Source organism: Astyanax mexicanus, chromosome 10, assembly GCF_023375975.1.
Source record: "Astyanax mexicanus isolate ESR-SI-001 chromosome 10, AstMex3_surface, whole genome shotgun sequence".
Lineage (NCBI taxonomy): Eukaryota > Metazoa > Chordata > Actinopteri > Characiformes > Acestrorhamphidae > Astyanax > Astyanax mexicanus.
The window spans coordinates 31725707-31749113 of record NC_064417.1 but is presented as its reverse complement, the minus strand read 5'-3'; the positions used below and the strand labels follow the sequence as shown (position 1 = coordinate 31749113).

The 23407-nt window shown below is 39.5% G+C and overlaps 1 protein-coding gene across 1 annotated transcript in view; it reads right to left on the bottom strand.

Annotated features, from left to right (window-relative positions):
• The window catches only part of lingo2 (leucine rich repeat and Ig domain containing 2), a 511589-nt gene that overhangs the window by 314715 nt on the left and 173467 nt on the right, over positions 1-23407 (bottom strand). The window contains exon 3 of the mRNA XM_007245531.4: positions 15230-15329. The gene's annotated coding sequence lies outside the window, so the exon portion shown is untranslated. The remainder of the gene's footprint in view (positions 1-15229; positions 15330-23407) is intronic.

The following is a 23407-nucleotide window of genomic DNA, read 5'->3' as shown; positions in this document are numbered from 1 at the left end:
TCAAACACATTAATAATAACGCCTTAAGACCTTGATATGAGCTTGATATAAAATAACTCATAAATACTACATATAGCAAAAAAACATAACAAAATAATTAAAAAAGCCTTTATAATGCATTATATTATTACGAATCTTGAATTTGCAATGCAGAATTCATAAATTTACAGTATAATGTATTATGAAGAACGTACAATACCTTATGATGATTGTCATAAGCTTGCATAATAACTTGTATAATATATAGTATATAGGACATTCTACAATTCTACAAGTTCATAATGCATTATGAATGCAAGATTCATAAGAAGTGATACCATATCATTGCTGTCCAATGAAAACATGTATTTAAAAAACAGCAACTCTAAAAAAAAAAAAAAATCTACAAAAATAGAGATACTTGTTTTTCATTGGATAGCAACGATATGCTTAATGCACTTATGCACATGCATTATAAGGCAATATAAAGGCTTCTGTGTCACGTATGGCATAACAAGTACTTATAAATAGTTATCATGTAAGCTTATGACCACTGTTATAAGGTAGTATGTATTGGAAATACAGTATTTAATGCATTCTATGAATACAGGATTTAGGATTGATAGAAAGTGTTATTGAACTGTTATTGAACTCCAAGTGGGTGTGGTAATAAAACGCACATGCTGTTGATTAGCACTGTTGGGCGGTCTTTAATGGTGGGCTGTAAAACTGTAAAACTGTAAAAATGGGCTTGTGATACGAACCCAGCTGCTGTTAAAGAGGAACGAATCAAGTTCAGCTTTTATTGAGTCAAACCATTGTAAAAAAAATAATAAAAAAAAGGACAGGAAAAATAAACAGAAAGTAAATATCTGACAGTGTCCTCTCAGTCCTGCCCTGTTTTCTTAGATGCTAATTTTGCTTATCTTCTGTGCTCTCGTTTCCCGTCACTGTAATTACACCAATTTTTAGTGGAAAAAGCTGGATGCTTCAAAAAAAAAAAAAGAAAAAACAGTATGGCAGACTGCGCAAAGCAAATAAGACGCATTCATTTCCGAAGTGACTGTGCATTTGTGCGTGTTTGTGTGTTTGCGGGTGCATTTCAAAGGCTTAATTGATGCTTGTTTTCTGTGTTCAGAGCTAGAAACTAATGTACTCACTACTTATGAGTCTTTCTTCCAGAGCAAGGCCTGACAAACACTGAAAATGCTTTTACATCAGTGCAAACACACACAGATATATCACATATTGAATAGCCAGCAATGTTACAGTACCGACTCTCTGCAAATGACTAATTACTTCCATCAAACTTTGCAGCTAATTACTGGAGTTACGTACTTTTTGCTTAGAACTTGGGATTAAAAAAGGTAGGTCACTATAGTCTAAACCAACATATTTCAATAAAGTTCTATATAAAGGCCTGAATATATAGGTGTATAGTAACAACATTAATAAATTGTTGCTCAACTCAATATTGATCAATAATATCAAGTCATCCAGACTATGAAGGAACAAGTAAAGAATCATATAGTATTTTTTTTTTATGTGCATTTATGGGCTATTATCTGGGGTGCTGTTAACTTGTGGTTTGTGAGGCTGGTAACTGATGTACTTCTCTGGTGTACCAGAATTAACTCTTGCCCTTGCATTCTTGGGCAGTCCTGATGAGTGCCAGTTTCACCATGTCGTTTTTGATAGTCTTTGTGATTGCACTTGAGGATACTTTCAAATTTCTTGATTTTTTTTGGACTGACTGACCTTCATTTCCTAAACTGTCTATTCTTGATTGTATGCCCTAAGAAATTAATTACATTCAAATGACTATATTTTGTACATATTTTACAGTTTACAAAAAAAGACTACTTTTATCTTTCTATACTTGACACTGATTGGTTTGTAGAATGTCATCAATTTTCTTGTTGAACTAAAATTTTGCCTCCCTGCCAGAATTCAGTTTGTTTAGTTTATTTATGAACTTTCTGTTCATAAATAACGGTTAATCTACAGATACAGTAGATACACGAATCACCAGCATAACCTGTTGTTCCCATACTTCTGCATGAGACACTTGCATACCAAGAGGGTCAGAATTCGGCACAACACTGTTTTTTTTTTTTTTATATATATATATATATTGTTTTTATAAAAAAAAAAAATCCCATTTTCTCCCCAGTTTACCCAACCCATTTCATTAAGACTCCCCTATCACTAGTGATGCCCAAACACCAGGAGGGTGAAGACTAGCACATGCCTCCTCCGATACATGTGAATTCATTCACTGCCTCTTTTTGAACACAGTGCGCTCAGAGGAAAGCGCAGCAACTCAGTTCCGATACATCAGCTCACAGATGCTCTGTGCTGATCAACATCACCCTTTGGAAGGGTGTGAGGAGAGAGCACCATCCACCCACCCCGATAGAGAGAGCAAGGACAGGGCTCTGGTAGCCAATGGCAAGCTACATAAACAGGATTCGAACTGGCAAGCTCCTGATCATAGTGGCAGCATCTTAGTTCGCTTAGTCTGCTTCTTTTTCTTCTTCTATTGTTTAATGGTTGACAATAGCCTGCCTCAAGTTTCTGTAATTTATCTATAAAACGTTTTTTTTTTTTTTTTTTTTACACTGCAGATGAACCGGACTATGATTCTGTTGATCCGGACCAAGATCACCACTTTTGATCTGAACAAATGATCTGGTCCATGTTTGGCTTCACTGTTTACACAAACAAGGTAGATATAAAAGCACTGTAAGTAAATCAGCACTTTTAATAACCCACACAAACATCCATTCAATCAGCCGGGAATGCAGAGAACAATCTGTCTCAGATGTTTCCTCTTCAGATTTCTGATGAAAGACCAAGTAATAACAACAATCTTCCCCTTCGTTTTTGTCATAAAAGTACATCTGCTTTATTAACTGGCTCCAATCATATCTGGATGACAAAAAAAAAACACAAACACAGTGTGTATATATAAATATAGCAGATGCAAGCATATAACTCACTGCTTATTGTCTGTTAAGGGCATCCCACAGGGCTCTCTACTGGGCCATGTTTTGTTTATCTTTAATATTAAAACTAAAGCATTCATTTGAAACCTACAAACTGAACACAGTAGTGATTAAACAAGGCTTAATGCTGTTTCTGTGTACGATTGCAAATAAGACAAATTAGACTCCAATTAGAGTAGGAATACGATGGTCTTTTATTGGCATAAGGACTGTTGTGCTAAAATGAAACACCAGTCAAACAAGTAAAGAACTAAATTATATATAAAGTAATATCGTAGAACATTTATTGCGGACATAAACCCGCTTTCAGACCTTGTTCTGAGTGATGTGGGTAAACAGGGGTCTCTTGAAAATGGACTGGAGGGCAACACGTGATTTTGAGGTCTGGATTGCTTCACTCATCTTTATTGTTCTGGCGCTGTGCCAGCGAGTTAAGTACATAATAGGATGTTACATAAACGGGCTTAAACGGTCTGGCTCTGAACAAATGAAGCACTTAAACAGTGAGGACCATCTGTACTGTGGTGGCAAATATGCAGTATTGTTGAATTCAACCAATACTGTTGTGTTTAAGTATGTACACAGTATATACAGTACATGAATAAGGTCCACCAGTGCATTCCTATGACCTATCAATGGGTTTGGCTCCTGTAATGAGCACAGTACGTGGTTCTGGGTGATGCATTTTGATTTATTCAGAATTATTATAATTGCTAGGGCACCTATTGGCTCAGCAGACTAAGCAGACAATGACACTATAGCACAAGGATCACTAGTTCAAATTGTGGGTAATGCTGCTTGGCAACCCTTGGAAAAGAGGCGGAGCCTGACTTCACATACAGTATATCGGAGGACGCATCTGGTGGCCACCAACCTTTTTAGGTTTTAGAGCATTGCAACATATATGGGTTAAGGGTTAAGGCTCATTTTTGCAGATATGTTTAAGCTGTTTGTGGTCCTGAACTGTCATTCTCTGTAAACCAGCTGGAGCTGTCCAGAGTTCCTGAGCTCTAGAAACCTGAGCTCTAGAAAAAAATAAGAGACTACTTCAGTTTCTCTGATTCTGCTACTTATAGGTATATGTTTGTGTAAAATGAACCTTATTGTTTTATTCCATATACTACAGACAGCATTTCCTCCAAATTCCAAATATATATATGAGACTTCAAATAATGCAAAGAAAACAAGTTTGTATTCATAAAGTTTTAAGAGTTCAGAAATCAATATTTGGTGAAAAATCTCTGGTTTTTAATCACAGTTTTCATGCATCTTGGCATGTTCTCCTCCACCAGTCTTACACACTGCTTTTGGATAACTTTATGCCTTTACTCCTGGTGAAAAAATTCAAGCAGTTCAGCTTGATGTGATGACTTGTGATCATCCATCTTCCTCTTGATTATATTCCAGAGGTTTTTGATTAGGTAAAATCAAAGAAACTCATAATTTTTAGGTGCTCTCTTACATTTTTCCAGAGCTGTATATATTAAATACAGATTACAGTTTGGTAGCTACTGGTCGAAATCAGATTATGCATTGTGCAGATTAAATCATTTTCCAGCAATTATTATTAATAATGGTATTATGGATGTACTGGGAGGATTTGTGGTTGTACTAGGAGGAGTTTTGATTGAAAATAAATGTAACTTTTAGTTGATGAATCTGTCATAGAGATGTGGTGGAACTGTCCATGGTCCTGGAAGCAGGGACACGCACTGTCTAGAGTGCTGAAGAATGAGGGTGTTTTGTGGGTGGTTATCATCCAAGATTTTGACCTTCTTAATGCTATTATCATGGAAGAAATCAAATCTTCACAGCAATGCTCTAAAATCTCCAAAATCTAGCTTTATGAGGTAGTCGACTGAAATAACTTTCAGTTAACAGCCGTGCTGAACTTGCCAATAGTTGTGCTATTAATGTGTTTGAGAGCACCAGTTAGAGATGGTACAGATGGTGGTAAACACTAAACTAAGTAAAGAAAAAAGTCAGTCAATCCAGAAAATGTCAAGAACTTTGAGAGACCATCAGATGTTTTGATAAAACTGGCTCTTATTAGGACAACCCCAGAAGAGGAAGCCCAAGATTTACCTCTGTTGCACAGGATAAGTTCATCCTCAGAAGTTACCAGAAGTTACAAGTTAATTATTTTGGATTTTTTTTTTTTTTGGATTGTTTAAAACCCTTTTTATGTTTCCTTATGTGTTTTTTTTTTTTTTTAACTGGTCCTATATATAAATACTTGTCTTTCTATCTTTAAATAGGTCAAACAAATGAAATGCCCTCCGTGCCTTTAAACTACAGTATCTCCAAGACATTCATTTCCTCCACATCAAATCTCCTCGATACTACTTCAAGTAAAGTCTGTCTTCAGGCTCTGGCTAAATCACAGTGTTTCCCGCTTGGCAAAGTCAAGAGATCAGAGCAACACAAAGCATGAAACGCCGCTGAGAAAAGACCTCCAGAAAGCAGAGGAACACTGGATGTGCGGCACTTCACACAACCTTCACATCAGGCTGCTTATGGCGGGGGCACGCGTGCCAGCCTCGCTTTGTGACGGAGATTTTCCCATTCTGAGCTCCAAACGAGTTCCTTTTCAAACGGCTTCTCTGAGCTCTGACAGAGCCTTTGGTCTGTCTCTCTCTCTCTCTCTCTTTCTCTCACTCTCTCTCTTTATCTCTGTCCCTCTATGTCTCTCTATCGCCCCGCAGAAAAGGAGAAAAACATATAAAGTAAAATAAAGAAGCCTTTGGATTTGAAGGACAAAGTTCTTCAGTCGTGCAGTCGTCCCTGTGTTCCACGCTGGCTGGCCTGGCTGTCAGCCCGGCGCACAGGCCTCCGTTTCAAAGTGGCAGGAGTGCTGGCATCTCTCGACGGGCACACACTCTGAACCGGGGGGGGCGCATCTCTCATCCTGCACTTTAACACCTTCTGAATAAACTGAAGATGCTGCGCCCCTGTGCTCCTCAAGCCATCCCACCAACAAACCCTTTAAATAAACCTTCTGCTGTCTGGAGAGTGTGAATTATTAAGTGTGGCTTGGTACGGATGGCCCGGCTGCTGTCTAATAAATAACATTTCTTACAAATGCTGTATTAGGGCATCACACAGAGTGGCACAAATGAGCACTGTAGCACTATATGTTAGATAAGGGAGTCCCTGGGGGGTCTCTTCATTGTCCAGACTCAAGACCCTCTTCATTGTAGCAAATAAATGTCTCTCACAAGCAGCAGGATTTAGTATTTTATCAAAAGGAACAGGAACAAGAATCCTGTTGCATGAGTTGCTTGACTGCTCACTTAAATGGACAATTCCAATAACCATCATTTCCGTCAAGTGTGCACTGTTCACCCGCTGTAGGTGGATCTCACCTTGCTATTAGCTTATGTTGCTTTTGTTGTCTCTCACAAGATAACACCTCACAACTTATAGAGGTGTGGGTGTTCCCAAGACATCCCCTGAGTTGCTTGACTGCTCACTTGACTGGACAGTTATAGCCAGAAGCCACCAGTCACCATCATTACTGCCCACTGCACTGTTCACCCGCTGTACAGTAGGTGGACCTTAACTTGCAATTAGCTTATGTTGCTCATTTTCTCCCACACAAGATAACACCTCACAACTTATACAAGTGTGGGTGTTCCCAAGCCATCCCCTGAGTTGCTTGACTGCTCACTTGACTGGACTATTATAGCCAGAAGCTGCCATTCATCATCATTACTGCCCACTGCACTGCTCACCCGCTGTAGAGTAGGTGGAACTCACCTTGCCATTAGCTTATGTTGCTTATGTTGTCCCCCACAAGATAACACCTCATAACTTTTACTGGTGTGGGTGTTCCCAAGCCAGCCCCTGAGGTATTGAGCAAAATTCTCATTGTTCTCATATTTTTTTTAATGAAATCAAGTGCTTTCAGAAGAGTTTACCCTTCATTTGTTGGACAGTCATTTTTCATCTTCTACCCTATGTCCTTGTTCTTGTCTTGCCAGAGTTTCTAATAAATTGTCCTTCTCTTACAGCTCTGGAAAAAAATAAGAGACCACTTAAAATTATAAGTGTCTTTGATTTAAAACCTTTGAAATATAATCAAGAGAAAGATGGATGATCACAAGCCATCAAACCAAGCTGACTTGCTTGAATTTTTGCACCAAAAGCAGTGTGTAAGACTGGTGGAGGAGAACAGATTGTGGAGCATTGCTATGAAGATTTGATTAATTCCATTTGGTCACATGAGCGATAGAAGAAGAAGGACATAACCCACCTCATTCCAACTCCATCATTCCAGAGAACACAGTTCTTCCAGTTCTCCTAAGCTCAATTCATGTGGCTTTAAACCTCTCTGAATATTCATTCCCTGACATTAGGCATGGCACCAATTGGTTCATGTTTAGTATCAGCTCCAAAAAGTCCAAATCTTTTGGCATCAATTCTCAAATGCATTCATTAGAATGGGTGTTCACAAACATTTGGGCGTTCATTGTAGCGTCTCACTGCTTTTGATGTAGCACTGGCACAGAAAGAAGCAACTTTGGGCTTCATTTAGCTCCCCTCACTTGTCCCACTCAGCTTGAAACCGCTGCTTTGAAGCAAATCAAGACGTCAATAAACTCGTCAGCTGCGCGGTAACTGGAGAAAAATAACGCAGGGGCTGATTCTGAAGTGTTTGTGAGAATCGGACTGATGGATATTTTAATCAGACGTTACTCTGAGTTGACAGATGAGGTATTTTTGGATGAGGAATGCTAGAACAAGAGTAATTGGTGTCCCTGGGGTTTTACACACATCAGTCCTGCGGCTAGGTTTAGAGTGGGTCCACCTCCCAAAAATATCCAGACAGGAGCAGCTCTTGAGTCAAGACATGACCATTAATCAAGGAATAGAGGATGACTGACCCAACTGTGTGTCAGCATATGAGCTACAATACCGAAGAGCTAAAGTGTATACCTGCAACTTGGAGCTATTGAGCTCTTTATAGCTTGTGCACTTTTTTGGGTGGACATCATTTAATGCATGAATGCAACCAGCTGCTTTAATTTGCACCCATTGCTGACACAGATGTGTAAATGCACACATACACAGCTTGTCTGGTGCTTGTAGAGTTTGAGACAAGTATCGTCAATAGAGTAGGTGTCTCTAGTACAGATGGGAAAAAAAATATGGCATCCGTCTCTGGAATCCAACGTCTCCATCCAATAAATTATTATTTTTTAATTATGTTGGAAGTTGTGGTGGGAATGCAAATCAAACCCTCACATCAACGTTTTCTAACAAAATCTCCTAGAAAGTCTTCTCTGTAGAGACAGTTACCCCAAAAATGCAGGATACATTATTTTCAAAACCATTGATTATGAAAGAAACATGAATGGTCAGATGTCACAATATTTTAACCTGAAGGACCTCTGTCCAGTACTTATGTGATAAGTTGGAGAGTCCAACTTATCCTTAGATACTTAGAATCTGTCCTGTGGTTAGTTTCAATCAAATCATAACAGCAATGCTTCAAAATCTGGTAGAATGCTTTTACTGGACACTTTTAAATACTTTAAATACTTTTTTGGTATCACTTGATTTGGATGGTCCATTATAGATACTTCATACAGTAGATGCTTACCTAACATTTAAATAACATGCAACTGAATGCATATAAAATGCAACTTAACTCTTAAGTTGAATGTAAATGATTCTCTATAGAACCTAATCCTAACCCTACGTCTAAACTCAACCATGAATCAACCCTAAAAACCTAAAACCCTAATCCAGACCTAAACCCAGCCTAAACCTTATATCTAACCCTTAACCTTGCCTTAAAATGTTACGTTTAGAATTCGGGTTAGAGTTGGGTGTAGAGTTACTTTCAACAGACAACCATTTACTTTCATCTAGTGCTAGACGATTTTCACGATTAATTTGGTTAACTCAAATTAGAGTTTTAATGTTATTTTTAAAATGGAGTAATCACGATTTTACATACAGGCGTTTTATTTTTTCAATGTAATATAACTGAAAACGCTTCTCATTTCTGAAGTGTTGAAGTGTTTATCTTTTTTTTTTTTTTTTTACAGGTAAACCTAGTTTTGAATTGTAGGGGGGAAACTAAAACTAGAAGGGGGGGGGGGGAATCTTGGAGTTCAGTTGCATTAAATAGAGACACAGTTGAATGTTAGTTGGGCATCAGTGAGGCATCTATAATGGACCACCCAAATAAAGTGATACCAACTTTAAAATACAGTGCATCCCCCAGGCCAGGCTTTCTAATAAATTGGTCTTTTCCTGTGTTAAAGACAGAAGCAACCACTCCCAGTGAACTATAAAAAAAAAAGACTTGTCGTCTCTCCGGAGCTCCTCCGACAGAAAGACATGACTATCCGTCCTCCACGGTCCAGCACCCGGCTCAGCTCGGCTCCTGCACCCGTAATCATTCTTACAGGCCTGACTTAATTAAAACGTCAGCTCCACTACCGCAATATGCAGGCCAGTCCGTGCCAGATTAAAAAGAAATTAGGATGGCAGATGTGTCTTTAATGGCTTAATCATGCCTTTATATTTGGTCCAATAAAACACAGCCAGGGTGTAATATTGCAAAATACATTTTCTTACGCAACTAATGTAAAAAACAATGGCGGGAAAAAATGGGGGGGAAAAAAAAGACAATTTGTAATGCAGATTAGGGCCCGGCTGTTTTGGGCATGTTGAGCAAAAGCCTTGGAGTATTAACATCTGCTGAGAGAGAGAGAGCATGCATAAAATAAACAAAGAGAGAAGAAAATGCAATGTGAATTAAGTCAAGTAACAATGGCGGCACTCAGGTGTGCCAATGTTTCTTCCAATAAGTGTTGTTATTTCTTGTTGTTTGATGCATTTTTTATATATGTAGCAACTCTGTCATGTGAAAACCGTGTACTGTATGGCTGGATGCTGGATTCTATACCTGTGTCAATAGGACCCAATTAAATACATTTTAAAGATTTAAAGAGTAAGAGGATGTACAGTCACCAAACTATTGATTAAGAACTCCAAGAACACAAAATGGTTATTTGCATAAACCAAGTCTAATGAATGCATTTAGCTACTTTTAAGATGCATCCATTGCTGACACAGACGTGCAAATGCACAAACACACAAACACATCTTGTTTAGTCCCTGTAGAGAATTACTGCTAATAGAATAGAACCCTCTAGAGCATACAATATAAAAACATGAACCTATTGGCACCATATTTAATGCCAGGCATGGGCTAAAGGTGGTTGGTGTGGCGCAGTGGATAACACCACTGCCTGCTAGTGAGCTACCATATAATGTGAAAGACTGGGGTTCAATTCCCCAATTAGATTCTTTGGGCTGTTTGGGTTTGGGTTTGGAACTCCATTAACACTACATTGGTCCACCTTTGTAAGAGGAATAACCTTGTAAGTCTCTGGATAAAAGTGTCAGCTAAATGCTGTGAATGGGGTGAAAACAGGTGAGGGGGAGGAGGGAAAAAAGAAAGAAAAATAAAAAGCGGGCATTGAGCTGTGGAGCAGTGGAACTGTGTTCTCTAGAGTTATGAAGCTCCATCCAATAGGTTTGGGGTGATTTATCAAGTTGGGGCAATATAAGATCATCCTTGACTTGTTGACTTGACTGATGTTCTTTTTATAGTGCTGTATGCTATCAAATTCTCACAGCAGTGCTCCAAAATCTGGTATAAAGCCAACTTTTCCATGGATACTAGAGACAGTTACTCCGACAAATCTCTTCATTTTTACACAAATGGTCTACTTTTGGTAACTTTACTTGGATGGTCCATTTTATGGTTGGATGTTGGGTTACATTCAATAGAAAATCATTTATTTTCACCTTTCAGTTCAATTGCATTTAATAGACATGCAGTTGAATGTGATTTAAATGTCAGTTAAGCATCTATGAGGCCGTCAAATGGACCATCCGAGTAAAGTGTTACTCTACTTTCTTTCTACACACATTTCCCACTATCTCTAGATCTTTCCCTGGCTGTGGTGGCTGTAGTTTTCCAGCCCCCTCCTCCCACCTGGCTCTGTGTGTAATTGCGCCGGGCTGAATTAGGAGAAGATTTTGGAGTGGAGGCTCTTCAGTGAGGAGGCTGAGAGAGTTTTGCGTGAGAGCACTCAGCTCTGACTATATTAGGACACAAATGCAGGGATGAACACAAGGATCAGATGGAGAACGAAGAGGAAAGACGGAAAAAAAAAACCCTCACAATCTGAGGCCATAATTTTGTTATGCCTCTTGGCAATGAGATTTTTATTTTATTTTATTTTAGGTTTTTTTTGCTTTCCCAGCCACTCGTTCACTCCCTCACTCTCTCAGCACTGTCCCTCGGCTACAACGGCGATGCCAGAGCATAAATTCCGCCGAGCATTTCTGTTCCAAACGAGAATCGTGACAGGAAACAGTTCTTTCCGGACACTTCCTCCCCGCGTGTTCCGTTAGCGGGTGCTGGCATTTGAGAGCAGGCGTTTAAACATGTTGAGATGACATGCTTGACACCCGGGAGTAATTTCATCTCGCTCCGTGCCCTTTGGGGGGAAAATGTCACCCTGCCACTGCAGATCACGGGGAGAAAGAAGCCGGAGAGAGAGAGGAACGCCACTCCGCTTCCGTCTCCGTCTCCTTCACAGGCCGGGGAAGGACGGTCACGGCCGGCCATCCGTCCGCTCTCACCCGCTGTCGCCTCATTTGCGACAGATTTCACAGTCTTGTAGACTCAGAATGAACCCTCGAGTCACGGCCTGGAAATTAGCTCCCTGCATGTCAAGTAACTGTCAGACAAACAGCCTTAACCAAGACGGTAACCTCTTATAGAGCAGGGGTTTAAACCCCATTTTCTGGCATTAACACGCATCATCCTAAATGATCTGGTCACAAATCATTGTGATTGTAAAATCGCTCTTACAATAGTTTCATTGGTGGGGAGGACGGTTATGGGAAGAATCTTTCAGTTTTATTTGCATGGAGTCTTCAGTCCAATTCTAAATGAGATATGTATGTGTTATATATTTAAAAGGTTATATGTTTGTTCAGAAAGTATTTTATTTTCTTAGAATTTGGTAATTATATTAGAGTAGACGAGAGATCAGTTCTTAAATTACTTGCTTGCATTGTTCTTAAATAATAGGTCTATGCTTCTTCAGTGTTGCAATGTTTATTACCATCATTCTGAACAGATTTGCTCAATTCAAACAGCCCAGAAATGTTTTTTTTTAAAGCTCAGTTTTAATGCTCTACTTTCCAAAAAATGTGGGGTTTAAATCAGGCTCAAGTTCAAAAGGACAGTTTATGGAGTGGGTCGGGTCAGGCTTGGACAGAGCGTCCACAGCTCAGGCCGGGTCAGGCTGGATTTTTTGGCCGCCATGTAAGCTCTAAATTGGTGTGATACAATATAAGGAAAAAATTTAGATAAAAAAAATAGCTATGCAGGTTTACTCAAAAGAAATGCAATTGATAATGGAAAATATAAGTGGGAAAATGAATCATAGTTGTGTCACCAGAGATACTAACTATGCAAGATAACCTGAATGGACTTCAATAGGCATGGCTTGATTTAGAAAGCAATTACTTTTCCCTTGAGCCATGTGCTGTAAGCTCTCAACTAGCATCTCCAATTTTCCCCTATTCTGCTCTGCTCACTGTAGTTATAGGCAAGTCTTTAGATTATGTCTAGAGGACCTGAACCCCCTTGTTCAACCAATCTCAAAGTGAAGTGTGTACATCCACAGAGTCAAGCCTGATTCCATTCAGAGACATGCCTGCATTGTGAAGCACATACATATCTCAAATAGTCAACAAAATACTGATTAGACCATTTTTCATATCTGTTCCAAGAAGAGACACTAAGACCAATCTCGGCCAAGGTGAAACACAGCACTTTTAACAATGATTACATATGAATCACTGAAAATAATTAACCAACAGTTATAACATTTTGTTCAAGCAAAAAACTGATTAAGATAAAACATTGATTATTTATTTAATTGGAAATAACACAATTATTTCACAGTATGTATGTATGTATGTATGTTCAGGCAGGGATGGGGACGCAGTTGTGATGTGGGCGGGGCATTGTTGTGGGAGATCTTTTGAGGTGCTTAGTCATTTGCACTACAGTTAAAATGTGATCATATTTGAATTCATACTCAAACACACCATTCATACTCAGTCATGGCTCAGGGTTTAGACCACCAGTTTATTGATGATCTTCAGCAAACTGCCACTGTGGGGCCCTTGGCCAGTCCCTTGGCTGCCCACCACTTTGGGCGCATGTGCATATCGTTGCTGTCCAATCAAAAACAAGTATCTCCATTTTTGTCGATTTGTAGTTTACTATATAATTTGAACACACAGACTATACCTTGCACTGCCTCAACATTAGTTGATGAATGGACCAATAGAAATTCTCCTATATCTTTTACATTGATTTCTATTAAAAGTGATGAAGGTGATGAAGTTGCTGTTTTGGAGATATGCCTTTTTTTTATTGGAAAGTGATGACATGGGTACATTCCATATAATGCATGTCTTCTTGTCTAAAAGCAAAGAACCAGAACCATTGTTTTTTTATTTATTCAAATATCAACACTTGGACTCTCTAAAAACAAATATAAAATTTGCAAAAATGGGTTAAAACACACCATCACATAAAAACACCACATATTCATGCACACTAATGTCTCTACCAGCATTATTTGAGAAGACTTAACTTTAACAATGCAACACAGCAGCCAGACGCTCCCCGGGGCATGGTTATCTGAGAGCATGTGAGTTCAACCTTCATAATTAGGGACTATAATAGCCACAAAAACAATGGCAACTTTTTTTAAATCCTTTGTCTGAGTGCAAAAGTTACGAGTTGCAGAAGTGAGGAGTTCAGCTTTCTCTCCATTATTTTCCACAGGTCAGCAAACCTTGCTACTAAACAGAGCTTCAGATATTGTGGTATGCAGTCAACATGTTTTGTCTGGAGGGCTATGATCATGATCAACATGCAGATTTACAATCAGTACCCAGTATGTAAACTCTAGAATGTTCACGTTCATTCTGTATAATGTTTTCTGCAGCAAGAAACCGAAGAGATTTGAAACAGACTCAGCTGGTTCTTTTAAATATATATATATTTGTTTGTTATGTGTTTTGTTGCCTACATAGTATTGTGGGTGGGGTTTTCACAAGCTATAGGCTTCACCTATATATTTAAGAGTGGAAAATCCAAAACATCCAAAGCTGGAAAGTACGTACCATTGCTTTCCAATGATTTTAGCCAACAAATGATCCAGGTGGAAGCTGCCATCTTATGTTTAGAAATAGAAGAATGTTGGAGCCAGAGCTTGTGAAGGAGAGATCATCCTCAACTTCAACTCAACTTCTATGTTTCTTAGTTGCAAGCCTCTCCCTCTGTCTATTGAACTTAATAGAACCTTTCTTTAGAAACAAGATAACATGATTATTACACAGTAACAACCCAACCAATGGCATGCTAAATCTGTAGTAACACCAATATACTGTTTACTAATATGAAATTCCCAATATTAGATGGCCAGTATTAGTTGTCGGTATAAACTTGGCTAGGCTGCCAATCACTGCATCATCCTACCCTATTAAATATCATCCAAATCCTAAGGAAAACAAAACCAGGGGGGGGTTGTGGGTGGGTGGAACTGGAAAAAAATAACAAAAAATTACTGGATGTTTAAAGTCAAATTTAGATTTTTGCCCATGCCATAGCCCAAAAGAAATGTAACTATGCATTTAAGTGAAGCAGAATGCAGCAAATGTGATTGGTTCACTGAACATTGAAGTCCCACCTTTTATTTCTGCTTCAACACACAAGTACAAACATAAAAAAAAATATAGGCTACATGTTTAGGCTATAAATCTTTAAATCAGTCTAAAGGTTAAACTGAAGTTTCACGTTTCTTTTCTGCTCCATTTACTTATATGGGATAGGGTTTGACAGTCAAAGTGGTACTGCAGCCGCCACCAAAAGGTGAAAGTAAACATTTGGCATCACTTTCCAACTGTGGCATTATATAGTCTCTGGTGCCACCTAATCACCTTTGACACCTAAAAAAATAAACTCAGTTGAAGCAAGAGTAATTGGAACTGCTCTACTCTGTTGTTCCAGTGTTGGGATTTTTTTTTTTTTTCAAACCTCAAAACTCAACTCTCAAGGTCATCCTTTAACAGCTGTCCCCAGTGACATAGACTCATTCTACTGTAACCGCTAGGATTCTTACCTTGTGCGTCTTCAGAAAACAGTAGGGTTGCACCTGCGTTAAACAAGTCTCTTAAATCCTCAAGGAGCGTTCCGATGCGTAGAATTCCCAAAGACTGGATCTGAAAATGAAACAAACAACACAGAATATTAGCGGTGGATGTCGTGCCGTAACAAGCACATGTGTCTGTTCTTTCCGCCATCCAGCCCTGCTGAAGTACAGAGGGGGGGGAATATGCATGAGCAATCTGAGGACAGTTTAGGGACCTCAGACCATATGCAGAGCCTCGATCCTGCACAATGCTTCAGCTGGCAAATGGCTCTTATTTTGGGAGCAGACTGAGCTCTGCTTTTGCTTCATTAAGCTCTTCTGGCTCCTGGCACTGTAACTGAACTCCTCAGCTCTCTCTCTCTACCTCGTGGAGATCTCGCTTGAAGCTTATAGATTGGAGTAGGTTCGTGGTGGTGCATTTTGTATAATTTGTAGCAAACAGGCGAAATACAATGCGGCACATCTGAGTCACCTGGGGAATAAAGATAAGGATTGGGTTTCTCTGTAGGTTTCTAAGCACCTTTCCCGTTCGCCTCCTGGTGGCGACTACCCACTGTTCTCTTCTCATCATCAATCTCTGGCGACGAGGCCGGGTGGGCTATGTGCTCCGCTTTCGCCATGCATCAAGGGTGGAGGAGCCGTTTGAGGCGAGAATATGAAATGAGATCATTATGGAGAGAAACAACTCGCTGGCAAATATCTATTTCAATCAGTTGCTGGATGCGGGGGGTTATCGATCAAAAAAGGCATCCCATCATGCATCCCACTTACTTCCAGCCGAGTGTGTGAGTGCGTGTATCTCTGTGTGTGTGTGTGTGTGTGTGTGTTGGCATGGCCAGCACTCAGCCAAGGCTTTGGAGAATTCATCAAACCTTCGGATTATGAAGATTAAAGCACATGGCAATGACAGCGACATTCAATTGCACACCAGCATTCCCACTCAATACGGAGGATTGATAGTTTCCCGCCGCGCAGGAATTTGCATATCAAACCATTCAGAGCGATGGACTTCCCCATCCACCAGCCGGCACCTCATGCATTAGAATAGATTGGAAGATGAAGGATGGAGACGACAATTCCCTGTTTTGTTATTCCCGGCCTCTCTCGAACGGAGCATTAAGCACTTCCTCCACCTTCTTTTTTTTTTTGCACTTTGCTCGGTAAAGTGGAGCAAAGAGCCTGCTCCTCTCGAAAAGATTAAATAAGGGGTTTTTAGAGGCTGTGCCAATTAAAGGTAAGGGCCTTCAGGATTGTTTGAGGGCGAGAGCAAGAAAGAAAGAGCAAGAGGGAAAGAGAGAGAGAGAGAGTCAGAGAGAGAGAGCGATAGAGTCCCCCCAGCATCTGTAGAGTCCTTGCTGATGGTTTTCTCTGCAGGCTCAGAGCAGGTCATTACCGCGGGGCTCTCGGTGGCGTTAGGCGTCTTTGGAGGGCTTTGCAGGGAGGCGGAGAGAGATTGAGGTCGACTCTCAGCAGAAAAGTACTGTCCACCTCGGAGGGATAAAACCCCAGATATTCCACAGGCTCCTGATCCCGCTGGGCTCTGGGAGGGAGACGTTACCTCCCTGACAACCATTGCATAAGGGATCTGGCCGGCTACGCCAATGAACTGATCCATACATGCAACAAGGGCAGTGTGGCCTTCAAAAAGATTGTGTTTTTAACCTGAAGGGTATAAAAATAGAGGTTTCTTTAAAAAAATGATACAGATGATACAGATGCCCTACACCTGACAGAAGACATGATAGGAGTGAGCCTGGATGCCTGGAAATGACTTGGTTTTTCTGAACAATTGATGGATATAATTCCTGTTGCATGTTCATTATGTTGCACCAAACAGTTTGGAAATTAATTGCAAACGTTCCAATTATTTTTACTGCATGCTGTTCCCAAACATAACAAATAATAGATTTAAATGATTTGCCTGTATGTCTATAGATCTAATAATTACCTTATAAAAATGTAATAATACTTTACAGTACTTTGGTGGAGTCAGACAAAATCTATCTATCTATCTATCTATCTATCTATCTATCTATCTATCTATCTATCTATCTATCTATCTATCTATCTATCTATCTATCTATCTATCGATCTGTCTGTCTGTCTGTCTGTCTACAGAAAATAATAACAGACCACTTCAGTTTCTGAATCAGTTTCTCTGAATTTGCTATTTATAGGTAAATGTTTGAGTAAAATGAACACTGCTGTTTTATTCCATAAACTATGGACAACATTTCTCCCAAAGTTCAAATACAAATATTGTCATTTAGAGCATTTATGTGCAGAAAATGTATTTGCAGAAATTACTGAAATAACAAAATAGATGCAGAGCTTTCAGACCTCAAATAATGCAAAGAAAAAAAGTTCGAATTCATAAAGTTTAAAAGTTCAGAAATCAATATTTGGTGGAAAAACCCTGGTTCTTAATCACAGTTTTCATGCATCTTGGCATGTTCTCCTCCACCAGTCTTACACACTGCTTTTGGATGACTTTATGCAACTCCTGGTGCAACAATTCAGGCAGTTCAGCTTGGTTTGATGGCTTGTGATCGATCTATCTATCTATCTATCTATCTATCTATCTATCTATCTATCTATCTATCTATCTATCTATCTATCTATCTATCTAATTTGCTGAACTTACAAAGCTCATGAAAAAAACAGCATTGGCCAGTTAATTAGGTAAAAGTCAGATCTGAAATGTAACCTTTCTCCTCTCCTCGTAAGAATTTCCTTATTCTCTCCTTCTTCCACACCGTCTAATCAAATCTAACACCATGTGTGAATACTGGAGGCTCTGGAATCAGAAACACAGATTAATGCAGGAGCCCCACAGGAGCGGAAACTATAGAAGCCAGTGGCCCCGGTGCCAACTGCTCATAGACAGCCGTGCAGCTGGAAATAGCTCTCCAGGGCTTCTGTGCAAGTGTGGGTGAAGGCATGTGGTGAACAATAGCTCACACTGAGCATTTATATACTCTATACAGTAGGAGGAGTTCAATAGAAACCGGGGCTGCCCTTTGACTGGCACTGTTGTCTGAAATAGAGGAATATCTCTAAGATGTGTGGGCTGGTGTCACTCCACAAACCTGCACTGAATCTGGACCAAGAAACAGTGATGGGAGAGAGATCAGAGCTTTACCTGCTGAATGCTGCCTGAGAGCTGCAGAGTCATTTATCAGAGTATTTGAGTAAACGTGATGAATGATGTCAAAAACCTTGATTTTCAAAGGAAATTGTTTCCATTACTCTGATTAGTCACTTTTACTGGTTGCATCCTCTCTTTGACATGGCAATAAATCACAGAATTCTATTCTCTATATTATCACTTCATTTATTGAATCTACTGTAGCTATCCACCCATCGATTAATCCATCCACCCATCCATCAATCTATCCATCCACCCATCAATCCATCTATCCATACCTTTTTTTAATTTTGTAAACTGACAGAGCTCATATGAGAATTGGCCATTTAAGTAACTGAACTAATCATAATTGATCATTATATTTTAATCATAAAATATAAAAATATATGTGCTTCAATACCACTGACATAAACTTACAGTAGAAAGTCAAAAGTCTGGACTCACTTTCTCATTCAAAGTTTTCCTCATTATTTCTTTCTTTCTTTTTTTTTTACATTGTAGATTCATATGAAGGACATCAAACCAATTGTGGGACACATTAAAAGGAATTATGTGGTATACAGGAAAGTTTTTGGTCTCCAAAATCCCCTGATCTAAACCTGATCAACTGAGATGGTGATTTGGGATGAGTTGGAGCTTCACAGCATGAAGGAAAAGTAGCCAACCACTGTTCAGCACCTCCAAGAACTCCTTCAAGATGCTGAGAAAACTATTCCAGGTGACTCTACCTCGTGATGTACAGTATACAACAATAGCTATAGGATTTCCCTATTATTATTATTATTATTATTATTATTATTATTATTATTATTATTTCAGAGAACATTTAGTTGTCTGGATGTCCAATACTGGCGATCTATGACCCTGAAGATATCAGCTCAAACAAACCTGCTGCTATTATTGAGATGCCCCTGAATGAAAGACCCAGGTCAGTGGTGGTCAGTGGTGTTTACAGTGATTCTGTGTTTACAGTGCCACTGGGTAATCGATCAGAAGGCTGTGGGTTCAATACCCAGGTCTGCTAAGCTGCCATTGATGTTTGGCCCTTGAGTAAGACCCCATAACCTCTATTGTTCAAGGGCTGCTGTAGCATGACTGAGCTCACACTCTGACCCTGGCCTTCCAAGCTGGAAAGCCACAAAGAATCATTTATTGGAACGGTTTGAGAAAGAAGAACCCCTTACACCATAGAAGAACCGATTTTGTTAAATAAATAATAATAATTATAAATGTACAAAACATTTAACATAATTCTGTCTTAGGCAGAGATGTAATTGCTTACAGATTGAGTCTTGGCACAAGAAGGCTGTCTGATTAAAGGATCTCATAGGCTACTTTTGGGTAGTGTACCTCTTGGTGAGAGATCATTAACTGCTAGACATGCATCTATGGTGGCACACTTGAAGATGTAACCACCGTTGGCTAGTTAACAGATTTTTAAAAAGAGGCAGTGAGGGTCAGAGAGAGAAAAAAAAATAATTGAGAATGTTTTGGTTCAGATGCAAGAGGAAGGTGTTTATTAAACTTAAGTTTGTAACACCGTTTGTAAATTACCTAACAAACCCAATTACACAGTAACATTTCATTAGCCTCAAACAACTCTCCAACAAAACCTAGCCAACAACCTATCACAGGCCTCAAATAGCACCAAACAGGAAGTGTTGTGATGTCATCTCCTTCTATTTTGGAGGGAAACTTGTCAATAAAAGTCCCCCCAAACAAAATATAATAGTTTCCCCACTGAATGAAGACATGGATGCTACCTTCCACACTAAACAAGCACAGATAAGTATGTTTTCCTTGATTCTTAGATTAATTAGTAAATATAGTTTGTGCTTAAAAAGTTCTGACAAATAAATGTACCAACAATTCCAAATATTCAAACATTGTTTTGTACTTTCTTCCCATTGGTGGTTTAATGTTAAAGCCACAAAACAGCTTATTAATCACGATTATTTTAACCAGTATGTGTCTATGTGTATGTAAAATATCTCTTTTTATTTCAGTGTCTATATTTATATTGAGTGGCAGAGAAGAGCTTTGTCATAGGGGCCTATTGTTTGATTGAGAGAATTGGGCGAGGATGGTCTTTCTGGCAATCTGCCCACCATCTAGGCCATCTCTTAGCCAGTCACGGACGCCTTTATTTACATGGGTGTTGGAAATGAGAAACATAGGCTACTACAGACTGAAATCATATCTGTTTGAGATCCAACGTCTAATGGGTCCAAGTAGGGTTGGGGTCATATTATTAGACTGAGAGAAATCGGATGGTCTTGGCAATCGACCCACCATATAGGCCATCTCCTAGCCAGTCACTGTCACCTTTCCTTAGATGGGTGTTAGGAACGAGAAATCTGGGCTACTATGAACTGAAACCATGTCTGTTTAAGATCCAATGACTAATGGGTTCAAGTAGGATTGGAGTCATTTTATTAGACTAAGAGAAGAAATAGTTGAGGATGGTCTTCTTGGCAGTCTACCCACAATCTTGGTCTTCATCTCTTAGCCAGTCACTATCACCTTTTTTTACATGGGTGTTGGGAATGAGAAACCTGGGCTACTATGGTTTCAAGTAGGATTGGGATCATATTATTAGACAGAGAAGCAGGATGGTCTTCTTCTTGGCAATCAACTCACCATCTTGGCCATCTCTTAGCCAGTCATAGCGGCCTTCATTGTTTGAGATCCAATGGCTGGTGGATTCAAGTAGGGTCATATTACTAGACTGAGAGAAGCAGATGACGATGGTCTTCTTGGCAATCTACCCACCATCTTGGCCATCTCTTAACCAGTTTCTGTTTTTACACCTTTACATTGGTGTTAGGAATGAGAAACCTGGGGTACTGTGGATTGAAACCATATCTGTTTGAGTTTGGCAACCATTGGGTACAAGGTTTTCCAGTGTTTTAAAGAGTTTCTCTTTCAAATTAAAATCTTGTTTATGCTATACTTAAAACAACACCAGCCAGTCTGGAAATCAGCCCGACCACCTGCCTTCTTTCCAACCAATACTAAACACAAAACACAAAACAAGCTGTGAGCCTGATTCATCTACCACTGATAAATATTATCTCTTCTATCTGCTTCCAGATCTTCCACTTCAGCTCATTCCACTCTATTCACTTACTGGTTGCCAGTATAGACCCGTTTATATGCAGTTGGAGTTTCCCAGTGAGCACTCTGAGCCAATATGCTCCAGTGTAATAGCGGCCACGGTAGTTGCTAACACTGTTAATGCTCCTCAATGTTCTGCTAATCGAATGGAGGGGGGCAGGTCGATCGCAGCCATGTAGAAATTCTCTCTGGCAGCGTGTTTGGGCTGTTTTTTTTGTTTTTTTTTTCTGCCGTGAGATGAAGCAGGCCAGGGCTGGTGGAAGCTCTGGGGAGCAGGGCGGCTGTACCAGTGGTGAAATAAAATATGGGGGATTTGTGTTGGACAGTGTGCTGAGTGGTTTACAGGATGCTGCAGATGCTTTAGATGCTGTTGGTGTAATAGAGTCAGAGTTTGACTCTGAATAGATTTTTTGGAAAGTATAGAGGTGTATATATATTGACATACTGATTCTCTCTAAAATATACCCTGTGGAAGGTTAAAGCCCTCGTTCTCTGTGTTGACAAAATGTACATTTTTACCAACAGATACTGTAGGTTAGCTTAGTCGCAAGATATGCAAGGTAGAACCGGGGTGTTCAATCAAGTATCTGTTCTCAAATCTACAGTAACAAAACTGGTGAAGGTAGTGAACCCATTCATAGGAAGAAAAAAAAAGAAAACAGGAGCCTTATTATTATATTGAATATAGTTATAAAGTATAATGATTTGATTAATCCAATAGAAAACCAATCGATGTTTCCATATACGTAAGACTACACCATGGAGAAAGAATGACATGGATTAAACCTAGTGTTGCTCAGTGGTTGAATTTACTCTAAATCTATATATTTTTATTTTTCTGCCCTATTTGGCATGATTTTCAAAGTGTTTTTTGGTTCTGTACCAAATTTTATTTCCATCTTAATATACAAGCAAACCTTGTCAGACGATCTCCATTTTATAGAATATCATTTAGTGCGACCATCATGAAACTTCTACTTTGGGACTTTTACGTTGAAACCAATTTAAAGACAGGAAGTTGCATCCATTTACCAGTTTGCCACAGACCCATGGAAGCAGCAAGCAAGTTTTTAGGCTTGTTCGACTTAACCCGGCGCTGCGCAGTCCGATCGCCGCCTGGCTCGGTATGGTGCATGCTGGTTAGTTTTTTTGTCCGACTTGCGTCTGCGCCTTCATCACGTGACGATGACTTCCGGCGTTAATAGTCCCGCGAGTGAAATCTGCCTGCAGCCATCTGACCCAGGCGCTGCAGTTGCTTCCCACCAACTGCGGGAGCCTAGAGCCGCCCTGATGACGACAGAGCTTAATCCCTATTGGTTAGAAGATCCACCGACACCTATCACGTGTGAATCTTTTTATTTTAAAATATATATCTCCTCTAAAACCCCTTAAAAAACACAGTATTTACTAGGGGTGTCACGATTCTCTAAATCCTCGATTCGATTTCATTTTCGATTTGAGGGTCACGATTCGATTCGATTCTCGATTTTCTTGTTTTTTTTTCTTGTTATTATTTTATGCTTCATAAAATTTAAATAATATATTTATTATTATTATTATTATAAATATTATTATTATTATTTATTAAGATATATATGGTAATGCCATCTAGTGACTAGTGAAACTGCTCACTTACATGAAGCTGCAGTTCTTCATCAAACCACTAGTCGGAGCTGCAGCAGCACAAGCCCCGCTCTCTTCACTCAGTCACTACTTCAGTACAGCCCAGCCACGGGCTACAGAGCTCAGCCAGTCCGTTTTTACTGTTTCTGTAAACAAATAAAGGTTTTAACCCCACTAACCGGATAATACAGCTCACTACAGTTCATCTTTCAGCCCAAGCAGCTAACAGCAGCAGGTTAGAACAGCCGACACGGAGGCAC